This window comes from Solanum dulcamara, chromosome 3, assembly GCF_947179165.1.
Source record: "Solanum dulcamara chromosome 3, daSolDulc1.2, whole genome shotgun sequence".
In the NCBI taxonomy this organism is placed as follows: Eukaryota; Viridiplantae; Streptophyta; class Magnoliopsida; order Solanales; family Solanaceae; genus Solanum; species Solanum dulcamara.
Genome location: NC_077239.1, coordinates 62596471 through 62600715, shown reverse-complemented (window position 1 = coordinate 62600715; position 4245 = coordinate 62596471). Strand labels below are relative to the sequence as shown.

Genomic DNA, 4245 nt, shown 5'->3' with positions numbered 1-4245 from the left:
CTTGGCAAGCAGTCTCTCTCTTTCCTCCGATGGAGGGGCAACATTGGGATTCCATGTTATAACTCGCATGGTCTTATAGTCAGTTATGGTTCCTATCCCACATAAGTATGATCTCTTAAGTATGTTATGATTTTAAATTTATTCTTTTAAATGCTTTTGTCAATATGATTTTCTCATGACTTTACTTATTCCATCTTATCATGTGTTTTACTTGACCTTTGCATTCCATGATTTAAGTTGCATGTCACGCCCAAATACTTAGTATATTCTAACATAATAATGCATACTTTTTGCCTACATTGTCTCATAATATAGGGGTTGAGATTTAAGATCCTAATCATACACGTAACTAGTAGGTGTTCTCTATCCAACTGTGTTGTGGTGAGTCCTCTTTGATCGGGGACTAGTTTTCAAGTTGGTTACTATTTTCTTTTCAAAAGACTTTTGTTTACGTTGTATATTGAGGGTGAGCTAGGGACATGTCTTAGCCCCCGCCTATATTCATAAGTAGAGGCATCTAGTTGAACAAATGTTTCGAGTCTATGTTGTCATATGACATTCCTCAATTTGTAATCATGGTTTAGACTCTCTTATGATATTTCTTCCTTTACTTTACCTTGTGTATGCTTATGATATGTACAAGAGTCTTAGTTGGAGCCCTTTGAGGTTTTGATTGCTGTGTTACGACTAGGCCATAGGTCGGGTCGTGACAGGCTCTCTTTAGCGAACCTCGCTTAAGCGGCCAGGGGATTGCTTAAGTGAGGCCGGCTCCTAGGCAGGGGTCGCTTTTGCGACGCCTGGGTATTCTTTTAAGAATAGTTTTCCAACTTAGTTCCTCATTTTTAAAACTCGATATCTCTTTCAATTTGTCTTTATTTTGAGTGATTCAAAGGCTGGACTACTGGGCATTGTTAGGAGAACCTATTGGAATTATTGGAAAGTGTTGGAGAGTCTTCGTTTGAGGTAATTATTGCATTTTAGTTGCTTTCCTATTTGTTCTTTTAACTTCAATGGTGATCTCCTTGCATGATTCGATTTTGGGCTATTTCGAACCCTGAATTGTGTTCCGTTTTGGGACACAAGTTTAGGGAGCTTAATAGGACCCTTTCAATGAGTTAATTTTAGAAATTCTGATGTAGTCCCCACATTCCCATTTTAGACTCCAAAATTGTTCCTTCTCCATTTATAGTCAATATATCTAAAAGACTGTATTGATGTTGCAAAACTATTTTTGATAGCATGGCAACATTCAGAGGTCATTCGAAAGGGGAAGGCTCCGACATCTTGATTTTAGAGAACGTGTGATCGGTTTAAAGGTAGGATATGACTTCCCTCTCCTTTTGAGCTTAATTATATGAAAGGATGAAGATTACTTGGAATTTGGGTGGGTTAGGTGCTTGATCATGCCTAGTAGTGTAGAAATCCTATTTTAGGCTATTTTAAAGTAATATTAGGTACTTCTGAGAATATTGTCTATCTTCTTATGATCATCCATGTCTTGTGGCCTTGTAATTATTGTTGTATGATAAGATCGAGCATATTGTCCTTATCCTAGTTTTAGACTAGCGGTTGAGATAGACTCATGATATTTTGAGCCTTTAGGCCTTGATTTTACTCCCATGTTGATTTAGGTGACTTAGATCCCTGTAGAATGGAATAGTAGGCTTGGGTCTCGTAGTTTGAACCTTAGGTTAGGTGATACCTCGTCTTCGAATACCTTCTACCCTTTATCCCTCTTCTTATGGTCTGTGCATTGATGATTTGAGCTTTTTGCTTCACAATTTGAGATTGGGTATAGATCGAGCTTGGAGTTCTTGGTTGATTACGCGAGAGTAGACATCGATCCACAGTGGGTTTATGATGACTAGATTACATGATATCATTTGACAACCACTATAATCACAAATTCAAGGTCCGGTTATGTTGCCCTATTATCCTCTACAGAGTTGATTAACATGGCTATGAGCTATTGCCCCTTTGAGACTCATCCATGATTTGAGGTCCAGGTGCATGAATTCTTAGCTGGGATGTCCCTATTGGTTACTTGGAGATTCTTTCTGATTCACTTAGGTTTCAGACTATTTGTCCATTTGAGACTCATCTATGGTTCGAGGTTAGGGCGCTGGCTTCTTAGCTGGGTTTCTACTGTTGGTTATTTGGAGGCTTGCGTGCATCACCTTTACTTTTGGTCGACTCTGTTATTTCCTAGATTTTGTCATTTCTTATTGCTTTGAATTTTCAAGATGAGTCAGCATATGATGCCTATTGGATACTTGTTATTTTAGTACTCATACTACACTCTGCATTTGTTTTCTTGATGCAGGCCCGAGCACTAGTTACATGAGTTTCAATTATGATTATGATGTTCAATGATGATTTACATGAATTTTGATTATGAGTTCTATGATTTTCAAAGAAAAACTTTTATGAATGAAGTTGAGATTTATGATTGAATAATACAAGTTATAATGATGATCCAATAAAGATATTATGGTGTGATAAGGACAATTTTCACACAAATTATGATTTAAGATGGTGACAAGGAAATTCTCACCAAAGTTATGGATTCTTATGAATCACTAAAGTTAAATGAGCTACTCTTATGATTATTTTCATGATGAAGTTAATGATAATGTTTTTAATGAATTCTGTTGGGATATTGACTAAGAACCAAGAGGAATTCTAGATGGGGTTCGGTCTGGTAACATAGTTAGTTACCTAAGGAAATCCTAGTAGCAGCCTAAAGTCTCAAACTACGTTGCCTCCATAGGTTGCCTTCATGGCTTAACTAGTGGATCCACATATAACTCATAAAGTTAAAGATGTTCTCACGGAGTCTACCTTGACAAGTAGCTTCTCTCTTGTCGATGTAGGAGTTACATTATATTTCATATTATAGCTCACATGGTCTTAAGATGTCGGTTAAAGGTCTATCCCATACAGTTTTAGTTGAGTTATGAGTTCTTATGATGAATATGAGATTCTTTTGATGCACTGACCAATGAGATGAATGTTTTAATACTTTCATGATTTTATACATGTTTAAAAAGCTACTGGTCTTGCATTCCATGATTTATATTGATTATGCCATATGTTTATTATTCATGCATATATCACATGCTTAGTACCTTCTATGTACTAACGCATATTTTGCCTATATTGTCTCATAATGTAGGGACGGACGACATTCATCCTATTCATGGCTAGACTTGACTTAGCCACTTCATTTCATTATGTGTAATCATTTTATGTATACTATGCATGAGAAGATGGCTTGGTTAGAATCCTTCGAGTTTTCGATCGTCGTGTTACAGCTAGGTTTTAGGTTGGGTCATGACAATGTGGCAGTATGAGGGGTGGTTCTTTTGTTTAAAGGTTGGTATTTCCCTTGTTCTCTTCTATGTGACTCTTTTATGCAAGTTTTGTTTTAGAATAGCTCCTTAGATTTTACGTGCTGTTTGTGGTTATCTACTAGTATGCCTTTGGCTATTTGTCTCCCTTAGTAGAGTTTGGTCGTGTATAGTTTGATGGGCCAGTACATCCAGGTTCATCCTTTACTTCTTTTACTTACTTTCCTTACCCTCTTTTAGTGCTTTCAACTTGTTCCTTATTATGAGTTTCCTCTTGTTTCTTTATTACTTTTGATATATGCTCCTTCCTTACATGCCTATTATGCTTATTTTATCTTTGGAGCTTCGTCGGCCTATGCCTAATAATTTCCACTTGTTGGTACTCATACTGCACTCCTGCACCCTGCAGATCATAGTACGGGTTCTCGTTACTGATTTGGATCTCGTGCGGAGCAGCTATTGGAATTCAGAGACTAGGGTTAGCTCCTATCATTCAGAGTTCCTTATCTCCCTTTGTATTGAGTAGGACTAGTCTTTATTTTTTTTCCAGAGACACTCTGTACTTATATCTTATTTTGTTAAGGCTTGTACTCTTGTTTTGACTAGAAGCTCAACTACTGACTGATACCAAGTTTTAGGGGTTTATTTCCTATATTGATTTGGCTCCCTCTCTTCCCTATTTGGTTATTATTTTTATTATCTTCTGCATCCTTTGCTTCTCTGGAATAGCCTGTTGTCTCTAGCTCTGGGGTAGGGGTTAGGCTTACCTATTGGTGGGATATAGTAGGTGTCATCATGACCTAAAAAATTGGGTCGTGACATTAGAATTATTTGAACCATCCTATTTCAAGTACCCTTACAGCAAATTAAGTCCCACTTCACACAAAATAGAAGA

The 4245-nt window shown here is 37.1% G+C and overlaps 1 long non-coding RNA gene across 1 annotated transcript; it reads left to right on the top strand.

The window, feature by feature from the left end:
* Positions 1–236: 236 nt before the first annotated feature.
* Positions 237–4021, top strand: LOC129882675 (uncharacterized). Its single transcript, XR_008765818.1, has 3 exons — positions 237–1316; positions 3176–3375; positions 3760–4021. It is a non-coding gene; the product is annotated as an uncharacterized LOC129882675 (long non-coding RNA).
* The last annotated feature ends 224 nt before the right edge of the window (positions 4022–4245 follow it).